The 16270-nt window shown below is 45.3% G+C and overlaps 2 long non-coding RNA genes across 2 annotated transcripts in view; both read left to right on the top strand.

Moving 5' to 3' along the window:
- LOC135388517 (uncharacterized) overlaps window positions 1-16270 on the top strand; it is a 44558-nt gene that overhangs the window by 17301 nt on the left and 10987 nt on the right. Inside the window, exon 2 of the long non-coding RNA XR_010421445.1 lies at window positions 14352-14500. This is a non-coding gene — a long non-coding RNA (uncharacterized LOC135388517). The remainder of the gene's footprint in view (window positions 1-14351; window positions 14501-16270) is intronic.
- LOC135387181 (uncharacterized) lies at window positions 60-1239 on the top strand. Its single transcript, XR_010420918.1, has 3 exons — window positions 60-222; window positions 291-406; window positions 952-1239. It is a non-coding gene; the product is annotated as an uncharacterized LOC135387181 (long non-coding RNA).

The following is a 16270-nucleotide window of genomic DNA, read 5'->3' as shown; positions in this document are numbered from 1 at the left end:
TCGCACCTCTTGTACTCTTCGGCAAGCACATCGCGGCTGGGCATTCAAAGAAGAAGGTTTCGTCCGCAACGTGATGCTGAATGAAGAGACTGAGAACTCTGGTTTTGGGCTACTAAGGGCTACCTGTACGCCGTCGATGAGAAAAGGCTTCTACACTGTGTCTGCATGGTACAAGAAGGAGGATGGACGAATCGGTGGGGCTCACTGCCAGTGCGTAGCAGGGTAAGTTGTGCATTCGTTCGTTCATTAGTAGTCCGCGAATTCATGATGGTGACATTTGCTTATTGCAGGCTCAGCGAAACTTGCCATCGCGTGGCTGCTGTTCTGTTTTTCGTAGCAGATGCAGCACAGTCTGGAGTGAGAACATGCACGGATCTCCCGTGCGCTTTGATTGTGCCCTCACAAGGTTTGTACACGCTTGCTTGCTGTTGAAAATGGACTAAAAGCCAGGGGTCATCGTCTTTATCACGTTCCTACACTGGCTTACACAACTTTTGCTGGTGATAAAGAACGCTTGCTGTATACTGTAAAAGTATAAATTTTCACGAGGACCTAATTTTCGTGAATTTCGCGATCGAAATTTTTTCGCGAATTTAAAGTCCCTCGAAATACTGTTACCGACATAACAAACAAAAAAGGGGGAAAAGGAAGACATTGAAATAGCGACCAACAGCAGGCAACCGTCAAGAGGTTCGCCGTGAAAACGCACTGTGATTTATTAGAGCATTCTGTGGCAAATCCAACGTTGAACATTTCTACGAAAAGCTGTCGCAGACTCACTAACAATAGTTAGATTCGCGTATTACCAGGACCGCGAAATTAACAACTTTTACGGTATGCCACTGCAGGCGGCCCAGCAATAGCGGAGGGACGATACAAATAAGTCTAACACTTCCAAACATGTTTTATTCATGTGAGCATCATCTCATTATTCATGAAAACACTTTGCAGGGAAGAGAGCCCCTTCTCCAAGACCACTGTAGGAAATACATTTCCAAAAACACTTGGTACAGAAGCCAGCAAGGGAATGCAGGAGGCGTATTTACAACCCATGTGAAGAACAGCGGGATAGCGAAAGTGATGCATACAAAGACCTGCTTGAAGACATGGGAGACCACCACCCGTCTATGCTGTGGTTTCGGTATGCCGCCCCAAACAAGGATGCCGTTGTACCCAAGAAGCCATCTCTGCCCATCAGTGACGATGCCAACCTCAGCACGGAAGGTGTTATAGTGATCAGCAAGGAGTTTCAACGGTTCCTGAAGCCACTGACAGACGAGGAGAGGAATCGGATCACACTGCAAACCATGAAGCAGTCCGAAAACAAGGAGTGGCACAAGGAGAGAATTGGACGCCTGACAGCTTCACTGTTCAAACGAATTGTCAAGTGCCGCACCCCCGAGGGACTATTGAAGCAGCTGCTGTACCCCAAGGACTCGGCTTACGCAGAGGCAATTGCCTATGGGAGAAAAAATGAGTCTGTCGATGTTCGTGCTTATTGTGAACTTATGGCTGCTCAAGACCGCAACGTTTCTGTCCGCAGCACTGGTCTGCATGTTCACTCACTGTACCCTTTCATAGCAGCCTCACCTGACCGTATAGTCAGGGAACAGTCAGATGTGGGGCTGTTAGAGGTAAAATGCCAAGATTGGACTTACAGCTGTAGAGGCCTGTGCAGACAAAACCTTTTGTTGCACGCTGGTAAATGGGGAGGTACAGCTGCGTAGGGACCATGTATATTACTATCAGGTTAAGGGTCAGATGGGGACCAATGGGGGGACCAATGCCGGAAGCACATGGAGGTCGATTAACATTGAAAGAATCGTTTTTGACGTTACGTTTTGGGAGACAGAAGTGCTCCCTGCACTACTGCATTTTGCAAAACACGCGTTGGTTCCCGAGCTTTTAACACAGCGTGTGAGAAGATTAGGAAAACTGTACACAAAAGGACAGTATGTGTCATATACACAATGGAAGAACGGCTACTACATGTGTGAGCAAGGTCCTGGTCTGAAATTAAAAATAAACAAGATGGAATAAATGCTTTAACCTACGCAACTTATGTGTCTATTGAATTTATGTGCAATGCCAGTAACTAATCACAATGCCGTTTTCTGCTCCCCGGTTGAACTAACATGTTAAACGAACATGACTGTGAGCAAACCCACATCCATAAAAGCAACACGGGACACCTTGTAGGAGATGTTGCAAAATTTCTATTTGGTGGACAACAACTTGCTGTGCAATATGTACAAAACATGCAGTTAGCAGATCCAGTTAGTGATCAGCAATAAGCGGCAGGCGAAAATTGCTAAGGAAACAGCACACATGGAATACCTACTCTGCAATATCAATCATAGATATTGGGAATGGCTTATCCAGGATATGGAAGGACTTTACTCTGCGAATGGCCCTCTCAACATGCACCCTGGCACGCACCACACGTCTTGTTTCTATAACGTCAGCACAACTCATCCGGGGTTCGTGACTCTGACGATATGGCGGTCTGTACAATGTAATGGGTGGTGGCAGTGCAGGGAACACGAATCCTTTATCTACCATGATCCCATCACCTGGTTGGAGTTGGTCCAAGATGCCACTCTCCTCCACCACAAGACTATCCAAAACAGATCCACCCCACAGCTTTGACACGAAGGCAATATACCCGTCGGGCGTGCAACCAATTACAGCTTTGTAGGTATTGTAATGCTTCTATGTTGAAAACGTTCGTCTCGGCGCATTCAGGGAGGAGGGTTTCTGAATACGAATTTCAGTGGCATCTAGTACCAGCCGAGTGTTCTCGAAACCTTGAAAGGACTTGGGCAAATACGGCTTTATATTGTCCACTGCTGGAAAGGTTGCTATTGCTTTGAGCTTATGGACAAGAAAATTGATCCGCGTTGCAAATATACGACTGAAATGGCCCTCCGATAGCATGAAATTCCTTGCAACTTCCCTACCAGGCATGCCAGTTCTCAGGCGGACAAGAACCATAAAAAATTCGTCAAGAAGCTCGGTCTCCTTCAGCTTGCCTCGTGTCTCATTTTCTTTACGGTTGCAGAGTCCCCAGTACGTCATCTTGCTGGCGTCCCGGTGGAGGTACCGAAACAGACTTCTAAACGCTTCAAAACTTGGAAGACCAGTGTAGGACATGGCATTCTCTGTTGATCCTCTGATAAGGTCCACATTCAAAAGCTGTGACTTGGCTCTCTCTATGCCGCATTCCATGTATAACATCTTTGCCTTTAACTCTTCCATCTCTTTTTGCATTGATGCAATCTTCTCCGCAGCATCTCTGTTGACAACCGTAGTGCATGATGAACAGGGCTGATGAGGATCTGAAATAGAGAGCATATTGTCTGAGGTTTGTGCAGCAGGAAAATCATAGAAATGCGGCAGGGAGGATGTTTTCACGACACTACTCCATTTCAAAACCTTACCACGGTCACCCAGGCTTATTGTGCCTTCGCTTGGGTTTGGGTCACTGCGGTTGACCACGTCATTGTCGGTGGCTGGTGGACTAACCACTGGCATGTCCCCAGGGGCCTCCGAAACGCACATGGCAACCGTGTCCTGGTACTGTGCATTAATGTTATCTGTGCCCTGTCTGGAGTTTTTTTTCGGACTGGCTAGGGACATTGGCATCAGTAGCCGGGGTACTACACCTAACTGTGTCCTCAATGATGCCTGACACTTGCACGCTGATTGTGTTCCCATGGGACTGTCTTCCTCACTGGCCTGGCTACCCCGTGGGTTACTTAAAGTAGCACAGAAGTCATTTTTAACACCCAGTTTTCTTCATTTAAAACTGTTAAGTAGGCCAGTAAGATGCACCGTGCGAAGTAATTTACACCACAGAGTCATAATTATCGCAGACGTTGAATTTAAAATACGCTGCAAAAAGCGACCGTGCGCAACGGTGGTGAAGAGCAGTACCAGCCTGTGATCTGCCTGGAACCTCGCGCTGACGCTATAAGGAGAACGCTCGCTGATTGGCCTAGAGAAATGTTGTCCGCTACTCCGCTGTCGTCTGCTACTCGGCTGTTCGGGGTTCTGATAAAGCCTTTTTCCTTGCTCGGTAATGCTTCGGCCGCTCCTTCTATCCCTAATTCTCCGGGAAAACTGGCAAAACAGGTTTACGGCGGTAAAGGGACAAGGCGCTGACCCCCACTGACCGGCAAACCAGAACGAGTCTCCTTATGCCGTCATCGGTGACGTGCCATCATACCTCCTCATCCTCGTTATAGCTGGAGTGGCGAGTTAAGGGTGAACGCGCGGAGCTATGTTTATGTGAGTTTTTTTCTGGGAAACGAATTGCACCCATCAAAACCTTTCGCGCTATGTGGTATAATGACACACACACTTTCATCACATGTCTTAATCTGAATTTTTTTTGGATGGCCCTCTGTACTCCTTTAAGCGTCAATTATTTCGGTGACCTTCCCTGTCCATATTCTGTCAGCTACCGTGTCCCTCTGTCGATGTTGCAGCACCACTGTCTGGGTAAATGAAATTAAGACAAACGAGTATCACTGCACTGACTTCCTGTGACTATTACACTGCCCTACATGCATGCACGGCTAGGACTACAACCAACAGTTGAAGCATGCTCCTCACTGTTGCACCTCACGCAAGAGATGTCCCATGCTCCAGGCGTACCTATGGCAGTACGTGAACATCGAAAGACAATCTGACGAGACTTTTCCAACAACAATACTAGATCACGCCATCTCATATGTTTCCTTCATCACAATTTTTGTCTTCTCTATGGAACCATCTCAGAACCGGTAAACTCAGTGTACCCACAAAAATGTTGCAGTGTCATACTGATTACAGCCTGTGCTTGTTATAACCTGTATTATCTTTTAATGCTTTGTAATATTTGTACTGCTTCCTGCCTCATTTGCTTGCCCATCTGGCGACCTTATATGACCACTGAATGAATTCTCAATCTCGTCATCATCACGCGCCATGATATTTTTTCGCGCGATTAACCGGACAATCACAACCAACTTACGAAATGAGATGAAAATTGTTTTCGTGGTTACCTGATGCGCGTCTACTTCGTTTCTTCCAACGAGTGCAGCGGTGCAGTGTTTGAGCCGGCCTAGGTGAAAACACTCGGCACGAAATCCGGGTGCCCTTCTGTCGTTGACGGGCTCCCTTATAATTATGGAAGAAAACATTGCTCAAGTTTTTGTCCGTGAGTACTTCAGACATGAAAAGTACAATTAATTACCTGTAACGAAATGGGCACCATATATCCGCGAGTGAGCGCTTGGCTGGCACGGCGTGCCATCAGGCTCCTGTCTCTTCACGGCTTGGACCCACAAAAGACGTTTCCGGGGATGTAACCTTGCAAATGGGAATCGGAAAAAATCCACGGTATTTTCTGCGCCTCCCCGATAATAGTTCGTGCAGCCAAAAGCGACATAAAGCACTGGCATCTCGTTCACCTATGCACAGGCTATTCGCATGCGAGAATCATGTTTCCCAACCAAAGTGAAGCACAGTGCTCCCGCGTCCCCCTGGTGTCGAGAGTATCACGATCGCGCATGCGCAGTTGACTTTTCGACAAGTCGTGGATTCACGTTCGCGAAGCAAGGAAAACCAACGGCAACCAACGACAGCGATGGGGGAGGGGGGATATATTTATTAGACAAAAAAAAACAGGCTAAAGGTCAGCCAAACGGGACGTCGACTTGCTATTCCGGACGGTTCGGTTCGGCCGGTACGGTTTCCTTGGAAGTCGGCCTAGGACGCGCGCTGTTGCGTTGGTCGTGACGAGCGGCCGGCCCTCAGCGAGGCCAACTACGGACGGCAAGCAGAATATGACACACACGACCAGCAGCTTTTTTACCTAATGCGCTTTTACCTTTTTTACCTAATACTATATTATTTCGTGAATGTTTTGAGATTTGGGGATTTCAACTTGTGGACCAACCTCGTAATTTAGAACCTGCCCTAATTTATTCACTCACGACAGCAACTCTGTCTGTAACTTGTGAACATATCAAATCATAAAACATCGTAATTTGACGGACTCTCACGAAAACAAAAATCATCAGCTCTATTTTTCATCATCTCATCATGTGTTTGTGTAAGAGTATTGGGGTAGCCAGTTCGACGTCGTCGAAACTCACAGCCCCATTTTTTTTTCTTTATCACATGACAACACATCATGAAAAAATAAACAAACAAAAACATTCCGAGGATACGGCGCGAAATATGTGTTATGGAGTGGCTGATTCCAAAACTACATCAATGCCATATTAGTTCACGACCGACATATCCTGAAGCCGCTTATCCATCGAGCATTTACATCCAAAAGATCACGAAGTCCACCGTGCGGTTACATCCAACGTGTCGGTACATCCATACCGTGCCGTTATAGCCAATGAGCCGTTGCATCCAATGCGCCGTTACGTCCACCGATGGATGTAACGTCTCATTGGACGTAGCGTCCCCAGACCGGTTAGAGCCGGGTCCTAGGTTAGTTTCCAGGGTAGGTTAGTTTAGGCTTGTTTTTGATAGTTCATCGTCCACAGTCCATCTCATCTTCCTCATCACATTATAACTGGATATTCTGAGATCCTAAGCTGTTTGGAGAAGGATCGAAGACCGCTTGGTCGAAAGCCGGTTGATCGACGCCGTTTATTCGAAAGTCGTTTTTTCGAAGGGAGTTCGAAGGTCGCAGCGTGTCCTTAGCACCTCTTTTTCTGTAACTTTTGATTCGAACATATGGAGCATGAGGCAATCAGTGTCCTGTCCTTTTTGTTTGTTTCTTGCTTTTTTTTCAGTTAAAGAGGGGAGACCACTGGTCATTTGCAGAAAGGTTTTATTTGTCATTCACGAACAGCACAGCCTTCTGGCTTTTTACTCTCTCCCATCCGAAAGGAAATAAAATTGAATAAAACTGAATTGAATTGAATAGAACAATGCGGAATCATCCCCCGTAGCTGTAGGACACATACCGAAGAAAATGTCTTCAAGTTGGGAGCAGCCCATAGTCTGTGCTTCTTCTGGGCACCCTTTTCATTGCTCGGATCCGAAATGGGATAGTGATATGTGCACGAAAGGCACTCGAAGTCTGAATGCTAAGAAGGAAATTTCGCCATAGTATAAAGTACAGATATTGTATTAACAGCCATATAAAACTTTAGTTCAATCTTGTTTATAGTATGCATCTGCTCCAAACGAAGCAATAAAAAAACTCAATCAAACGACCGCTGCCGTTTCGATCAAACGGTGTTCGATCAAATGACTTTCAACCAAATGTCCCGCGTTCGATCAAACGGCTTTCGTTCTTGCGTAGACGATTTCTCCGGGGGCATTTTTCCCTGGGGACGGTTCTTCCTGGGGACATTTTTTCCGGGGAAGAAGATCTGCCATCTCGGGCGAGCTTTGATTATATGAAACGACTTCTCCGTGATCATTCCTTCATTTGGCAACTAGCGCTCATATTCATCTCTGGAAACCCCAATTTTTGTAATTGCATCTGTGTTGCCCTTCAAGAATAGTGATTTTCCTAAAATACGCATAAATTTGGCTCACATGGTGTCCAGGGTCCAGGAAGAAATGTCCCCGGAAAAAATGCCCCCGGAAAAATTGTTCCCGGAAAAAATGTTCCCTGGAAGAAATGTCCCCGGAAAAAATGTCCCCTGAGGAAAATTCACTTTTGGTAGGCGTGGACTGGTTGACTTCGGACGTTGAATATTTACTAGGACGGTGTGAACGTTTGGATTTTTGAGCACCAAAGCGAGTAATCGTATATACTATTCCATTTCCGAATCAAATATGGAATTCAACGTTCGAGTTCCAAATCGAATTGATGCTTCTACTAAACCGAATATATTTGAATAGTCCCGAAGCTGCACATGCAAGGCCGGCATCTCCTTTTTATGTGAATAAACATATACCCCCCCCCCGGCACATGTAGGGAAAAAAGAGTAAGCGCTATACTTAGGCATACATATACCGTACATGTTTGTATTCCAATGTATGTTGTATATGTATCCAATTACGGTTATTAAACGAGTCGCTTAATTTATTCGTATTCAATTCCATTTTAAAATGACTCACACATAGCATTTCTTTGCCTAGGGAGTCGCTGTGGGTCAGTTTTGGTGAATTTACGTCGTTGTGTCTTGCAACAAAGCGGCCTGTACAGTCATGGGGCTCCCAAGACGTGACACCGCCAGACATATTGAAATAAATTTTTGCCTGTCAATTTTGTTGTTTTTCCCCACGCATTTTATTTTCATTTTTACACATCACCCTGCACGTCGATCTGCGCACTTCTAAAACAGAACTTGACATGCTCCTGGCCATTCCGAATGACATGCATCTTCTCTCCTGATTTGTTGAAACTGGACGTCGTACTACTTTGTGTGACACTTCACATTTGTGCTAATTAGCAGAGAAAATGTTTTTCCGTGTTAGCGCCGCGAAGCAACTGTTGCTGTACGCGGTGTACAGGCGTGGACAGAGGACAGCAGGAGGGAGGGTGACAGGGGGTTAGTATGCGTCCTGGGCCGACTTTAGGGATAAGTGTACCGATATTCGTCAGGAAAGTCCGACGGAAAACCCAGGGAAAACCTCAGTGAGCACACCTGGTGACAGGATTCGAACCCGTGTCACCTCCCAGTCTCGACGTGAAAGGCGATCATCCAAACCGCTACTCCACGCGAGCTGGTACAGATAAAAGTACGTCCCGCTTGTATGTTGATGTTGATGTTGATGAAGAAAAATACTAGGGAGACGTTAATTCCCTCAAACCTGAAAGGATAGCTGTGTCATCAGGCCTTAAATCTAGCCTCAAAATCCCGGCGTTCTGATTGCACATCAGTCTGTACGACGTCACGCAGGATATGCGTCTTAGTATAAGAAGAAAGAAACAAAATAAGAATATCCCAGCCAAGTGTGCACGTTGTATCAACGAACGTGACAATTGATTGTAGTGTATTCGCTACGAGAAATCGTAAGTGAAAGTAGGTCGAGCTTACCAAGTAAAAACACTTAGTAAGTGGTTAGGAATTTTAGTATTTATGTTGAGCCCGAGGACTTCAAGACCTGCAATATCGCAACCGGGGATTTCGCAAAAATTCCACGCGTACCAAAAGTCGATGTTTCTCGAGGGGACATTTTTTCCAGGTGACATTTCTTCCAGGAACATTTTTTCCGGGGACATTTCTTCCGGGGACATTTTTTCCGGGAACATTTTTTCCGGTTCCCTGGTGTCCAGTTCTTCAGCTTTTCCACGACCGAATTTCACGTTTTCAAGTTTAGATTGAATTAACTGAGACCTCAGCATCCAACACAACGAAATCTGGAGTAAAAATGTACGCTTCAGAGATACTTCTAAAAAAAAAGGAATGCATATATTATCCTGTCCCACATAATACGGAGGCCGAACTGTACTTTTTTGCCACACTCAAACAAGAACCTGTTATGTTGTCAGGTGACCATAGTTATTATTTTTCTACAACGTGTCCTTTTATTTTTTGTCCAATCGTTCCTCTTGGCGTTCAGGAAAAAAAAAAAAGACTGTGTTGGGCATATCGCGACACCCGCTACAAGGCCTTGCCGCTCGACCTTCCCATATCTTTTTTGGTTGGTTTCCGTGTGTCGACCCGAAGCCTTTATCGCCCTTCACCTCCTTTGTACGGTTTTGCAAACTCGTACACCAGAAGAAAGGGAGTCCCCTGCCACTGGGGTTGTCGACTGACATCATTTTTCTGAGCGGGTGTAAGGTGAAAGAAAAAGAAGGGAGAACATGGAGGAAAGGAGCCTTTCAAATATGTTACTGAAGTTTTCGGGTAACAATAAGAAGTCTGTTCTACGACGGAAATGTTTAAAAGTCTTTTGCACAAACGCCGTGTAAATGAATTCAGATATTTGATGTATTATATGTATTTGTATTTTGATATTATATTTCTGGCAGAAATATACATATCAAGGTGTCATTTTTGCATGAATAATAGAGTTATTATCAAGATAACTTGCATGTTGTAAAAACATTTTTGGGACCCCTCATATAGGACCCCGGTTAGCGAATGCTGCCCTGTTGTGCATTTCTCACACACAAAATATGGACTTTGTCGCAGGCAATGCTATGTACCTCGTATCTTTAATGAGGTCCCCTTCGACAGTTTTTCTTTGGAATCGAAGTACAAACAAAAAAGCGCTGCGGCAACCTCATCATAGGATGTAGTACATACCTTTATATGTTCATGTACTGTCAAACTGTATGCCGCTGACTGCTTCAGGCCCAGTGCCACAAGCCTTTCGGATTAGACGGGCCTGTTTTATTATATTTGTAGTTTGCTTTCTTGAGTAAAATTATTATTATTATTATTTTTATGTAAACGAGTGCAAAAAAAAAAAAAGGAATACCGTTTCGAGCACTAGATTCTCCAGACTGGCATTGTAAGCGCTGTGTGTAAGCAATGTGTATAGCGTAATTTATAGCGAGTCCTGTACACATACAACCGTCAAAGTTTCATTCGGAATAACCAAGTCGTTCTCGAGGAATTTGTCGAAACGTGCCGTAAGAGCAGACGACGAAAGCTGCGCTTCTCTCATGCATACGTCACGTATGACGTCGGCCTGCGGGTGTGTCGTCGTTGTCATGGTAATTGTAACTTGCAGAAGCACCTTGGGTTGAGTAATCCTCTTTGATCTCGAAATGGGGACACTCGGGCATATACCTCCGCGAGCGCAGAATGTAGTCCGAGCATTGTCTGTGGGGTCTCCGATAATGTGGCGCCACGGAGGAGAAGTAAGGAGACCGAACTCGGCTGGAGAATGACGTCCCGATTCCTCGAGTCTATTGTTGGCCGCGGCGCGGCGCTCGCGTTCCCTCCGGTACTAGCTCCGCGAAATCTCCTGTAAGGCAATGCGCTGTTTGTCCTCGAATACTCTACTAAGAAGCGTTGAAACGAGTGTTTGTGTTATAAAAATTAACAACGATTTCTCCAACAATGAGTTAATGTTTTCTGGTCAGCTCCAATCTTGTTTTGCAATTTCTATTGCCTCGTTTTCGTGTCATAGGTGGGACCTACTCCAAAGGAAGCAAAGGCTGTGCTGAAAAGCCACACTTAAATGCCGTGGAGGGAATGATATGTTTGAAGATCTCTAAAGTTTCCGGACGCGATCTTTTCGGAATATGTAGAATTTCTATGTGGTGTCGCCGCATAAGCTGGGACAGGGAAAGTTTTATCTGCGTACAGCAATTAAGAAAACTTCGTGTATGGCGACGTTTAGTGACACGCTATGCTACGGTTTTGGGAACAGAAAAGAAAGTCTGTAATGTGTGTTGTCCAACACTGACATCTTGAATAACACTGAGTTTGATGTTCAGTTCCATGCATAGGAGTTTCAATTTACTTCAGCACAAGCATATGCTGCCAAAACGTTTACACCAGGTATTCTACCCAAGCTAAAAAAGCCCCAAATCCAGTAAATATGGGCTTCACACCCCAACCGGACACCAAGATGAAAATCGTCTTGGGGAATCTCTTCCTTAAACTGTACGGACTCAGTACGTGTACACAGTCCTCTACCGCGTTTGCAAACCTGTGACAGAAAGTGCGTTCTGGCACCTTGGTATTAAATTCGTGTATGGTGTCATGTGAAATGTAACTCTATCCTCTGTACCCTAGCGGATGCTTCCCAATTACGACAAAAAGCTTCCGCTTCCCAAAGCGTTGTGCACGCGAAGCGTGTGGTAGAAATGCGCGCTACGACGCTGTCGTGCAACAGCTGGAATCCAAATGTGCTCAATTGCACCATTTGCTCACGCTTCGAGACGTTCGTGGGAAGTAATAATAATCAGTGCACACCATTAACAATGTAGATCTCGCAGTCGTGCCTTGCCAGTCATGCAACTTACCATCCTGTACGATGTCAAACAACAACCTTTGTGCTCCTTCGGGTGTCTTTTGATCTCAAATAAAACAAAACATACTTCCGCGATTCTTAACAGCTTCTTAACTGCGAGAGCACTACGCTTATTTAGACATTCAAGCCTCGAGCAAACGCAGATCCCCCTTGACGGCGGCTTCCCCACATTGTAAAATGAAAGCCTCCCGCGTTGCACCAACAACAACTCCAGGCGAAAAATGCAAAGAGAGATCGTTCCTTGATACACGACAATCGTGTTTCTTTATCAAAATATTTTTTCCTGCTTGCGCTGGATGCACTAGTAAGTCTGACACAGCGCATTACAAGAACGTCATTTCAGAGGAGCAAGTACCTGACGGAGCGCGAGCGCCGCGCCGCGGCCACAATTAGACTCGAGGAATCGGGACCACACTTTTTCAACGGCGGCGCGGCAGAGTTCGGTCTCCTTACTTCTCCTCCGTGTGTGGCGCATAATCGGATACGTGGAAGCTAGGTCATGTGTTTTCTTTGCGCGAGTATTTAATTAGGTTTTTAAATAAGCACGCACTCCTTCTCCATGTACATCGTCAGCGACACTTCATTTCGAAGCATGATCAGTGTACAAAGGGGAGTGTAATGAAAACGCGCGTAATATATTTTTGGTCGGAGCTGTAATGCGACCGCGCGCGCCGATGGCCAGCGACTTCAGATTTGTGATTGTGGATGGGGTTGTCCTGCGACTTTTAACTTGTCTCTGAGGATTAACGTAGTTGTTCTAAACCACCATGCTTGCCACTTCTTAGAATGTGCGTTTTTCACCTGAGAACCGAAATAAAATGTACGAGAATTGCCGCGGTGCCCAGTAACTTCTGACAGTCGTCTGCTCACGCCGATGCACTAGCTCGCGCAAAAGCAGACGATTTCTGCATCCTATCACGGACTTACCCGCAGGGCGACGTGGCCACTCTTATTGTTGCCAACACAGATCGCGGCATGCTCTGCAATCTTTATCAATTTAATTCGGTTATTTAATAACTGTGGCGTGTTTTGTCGGGTAAATTAGCAGTATTCCATTTTCAACAAAGGACAGTCGAATGGTACACTTTCTGAAAGAGGCAGGGGGTACGAGACCGTCCCTTTAAGGCCGATCACAGCCCGACGTAGTCTTCGCCCATCGCCACCCGCGCCGACATCCAGCCTCTTCACCAAGCCACGCCACGCTTCCTCATCCTACCTGGATCATAGTCGGACGGGATTCGGCACAGCGCGACCAGAGATATCTTCCGGAGATTTTCACATTTCATAGTGGGAAAGCAGATAGGGAACTGTACCCGCGTGCTGGAATGCGACTAAAGACAATCCGTGTTCCCAGCGTATGTTTGTACTATACTGTAACACGGTTGGTACCCCTAAACATGAACACGGAATTGAAGAAGAATTGGAATAGGAAATGAAAGAAAAATATGGAGATGGTTAATCCCAACCCAGTGAGGACTGGCTACTCCAAGACGCGTTTGCGGATGAAAAAGTAGAGCAAGAAAAAAGAGAAAAACAAACAGGAAAGAGGTAGAGTGAAGAAGAAAGTCACGGGGTGTCTTCCCAGCTGTTCTCCATCTTTTTTTTTTATTATAGTTCATCCGTCGTGTATTATATATGCACGCATGTTCCTTAGCAGCTTCGATCAAAAGCGACGCCATGTTGGGAAATTCGTGTCCACCGGAGCCCACGCCGTGCACAGCTCACTGGCCACCGCCACCTGTAGAGCATTGCTATATTCCCCCGACGGCGGCTGAAGTATCGCGCGCGTTGCCGCCAAGCCGCGCTTCGACGAGTGTCGTCGGACTATGAACTCACCTGCGGCGGCTTGCGCTGTGCGTCGTTACGCCCCGCTCCGTCGGACTCTAAACCAGACTTAAACTAGGGAGCCTCCATGCGGAGAAGCCGCAGCAACCCGTGGAGGCTCCCTAACTTAAACCAGCTTTTAGACTCTCCGACCTGCAATCTGGAGCGGGAGAATTTGTCAAGAGCGGCGCGCTGCGGAAAAGGAGTGACACAGTTCAGTAAAAAGGATCGCGCTCACTACGCTCTGGGGCCGCTACTTAATGTGCCCAATGTTTTTTTTTTTTTTCAAATAAAGCCGACCTCAAGCACTCAGTGCTAGGCAAATATCAGCGGCTGATACATGTGGTTGTAAACATCCACAAGGTGAAATCGCCAATCTCGCTCGACTAAACCAGAAGAACAATTCTATTTGATGGTGCTGATTGCGGAGTTTCATTGCCAGGGGCATTGCTGGAGCTGGGTTGTCTTCTTGTGTTCTCCAAGTCCTTTGCAGATTATTTGCTTGTTGTAAGACACTTAAAACTGCTCTTTGTGTTTTCTTCCTGGCTTTTTTGCACTCAAGTTTTTATTCAAGCATTAGGAATACATCTTCAAGTTTTCTTTTCTCTGCATGTACCCGTATTTAGGCTCCAGCCTCTTCGCGAACCATTTCCATCGAGCAACATCATCGCTGTATTTTTGTCGACACATCGTCATCTGAATGTTTGAAGGCACGAATCAGTGCTGTCTCTGGAGATTTCGCCCAGTAAGCCAACACAAACGTCCAATTTTAAAGGTAAGCATCACTAAAGATTCGTGAAAACAGAGTGTTTTCAAAATGCACACCACGTTTCTATGATCGAACGAAACATTCCGCCAGTGTATGCGCGAAAATATTTTCTTTTTGGAGTCGAACGCCTCGAAGAATGGACCTGCCATTCAAAACAAACTTTGCTCGGCTTTCTTGCGCATGCGCTAGCATACGTTGCCATTACATTACTACCCTCAAATTGCAATAGTAGGGGGCTATCTGAGGAGTATGCCTACGCTTAGTGGCGTAGCCAAAAGGTATTTTTGGGAGTGGTTTTGGCGAGGTTTCGCTCTCTTCTCCCAAATACACTACTGAAGGTACGATTTGGGATGTTTCAACCAGACTTGTGCACGTTACTCCAAAAAAGTAATTAATAATTGATTACCGTTGCCGTTACTCTTGTAGCAAGAGTAACTGATTACCGTTACAAATTACTCGATTCAAATTGTAATTGAGTGTCGGTTATAAAATTAACGCGTTACTCGTGCCGTTCCTTTCAATTCATGCAAAAATAACCGCCCCTGTGTGCTTCGAAGGCAAAAAGAAACAAAAAGAACTCGCAAGTGATTGGGACAGCTGAAATAGCGCGAAAGACTCGCGCGTGAGAAGTGGAATATTTTCTCCGCTTACTACAGTAGAATAGCCCAACAAAGACACAGGAAATTTGTCACAGATCATTTTATTTTGAGTCAGACTCTACTTCAAAAGTAATTGATTGCTCTGTAATTGATTACTCAAAACTGCAATCGGATTACCTCAACAATTACTTATTCAAAAATGTAATTGATTACTCAAAAAAATTACTCAAGAACTAACTGATTACAATTAACGCAATTACTTGTAACGCGTTACGTACAAGTCTGGTTTCAACCAGGGAGTGAGTCTTGTTCGTCTCGTTTGTCCATTGTTTGTCCTTCTTGTTCATCTTGTTGCCAAATAAAACGTTGGCAACACCTCTTACAAGATACACTGTCATTAATATCTCAAACAATGCTGGTACGTTGCTAGTCACTCTCTATTGTAGCCCGTCTCATATTTCCCGTTGTTTACCCTCTCTTTAAGTCGGCTTTACCTGCGTATTCGCTGTCCTCCATTGAAGCAATGCATCCACCTGGTTTTGTTACAACCGCATGTGCACATTTTTCAATGAGTGACTACGTAAGTGCTGTGTGTGTGTAAGAGTTCGTGCACTTTTTGGAATAAACAGGAAGCACGTTCACATCTCGAAGCTGTAGACGAAGATTAACACGTGTGAACAGATGAGTACTATTCATCCCGTGTTGCTGCCCCCGAGAAAAAAGGGGAAAAAAAAGATTTCGTCATGGAAAGACCGGCCATGATTGCGTGAGTGTTTTAAGCAACTATACCATGTTTTCTACAACGGACCCATTATGGCCAATCATTGAAGAAACACAAGCAACTAATCACTACGTGTACGTTTAGGTCTAGTTTAGGAATCCACATTAAGTGAAACTTTCTGTTTATTTGTGGTTAACAGGCACCCTTCGTCAAAACCTGCAGGTTTTGACAAAGTTTTCACATGTGATAACTCTATGTCTTTCAAACTGATATCTGTCAATAAACCTAATATGATTTATTTTTGTCTGTTCTTGTCTGGTAGTGCTGCTCTGGGTGATTAGTATGGTTCGGTCAGGAAAAGAGGAAGGGAATACAACGCAAATGCGAACGCGCCATGTCTAATTATGCACTGCTTATTATTCATGCTGCTGACGTCAATATCTGACGTCATTTATT

This window comes from Ornithodoros turicata, chromosome 3 (assembly GCF_037126465.1).
Source record: "Ornithodoros turicata isolate Travis chromosome 3, ASM3712646v1, whole genome shotgun sequence".
In the NCBI taxonomy this organism is placed as follows: Eukaryota; Metazoa; Arthropoda; class Arachnida; order Ixodida; family Argasidae; genus Ornithodoros; species Ornithodoros turicata.
The sequence above is the reverse complement of the archived record's forward strand: the minus strand, read 5'-3'. Positions and strand labels throughout refer to the sequence as shown.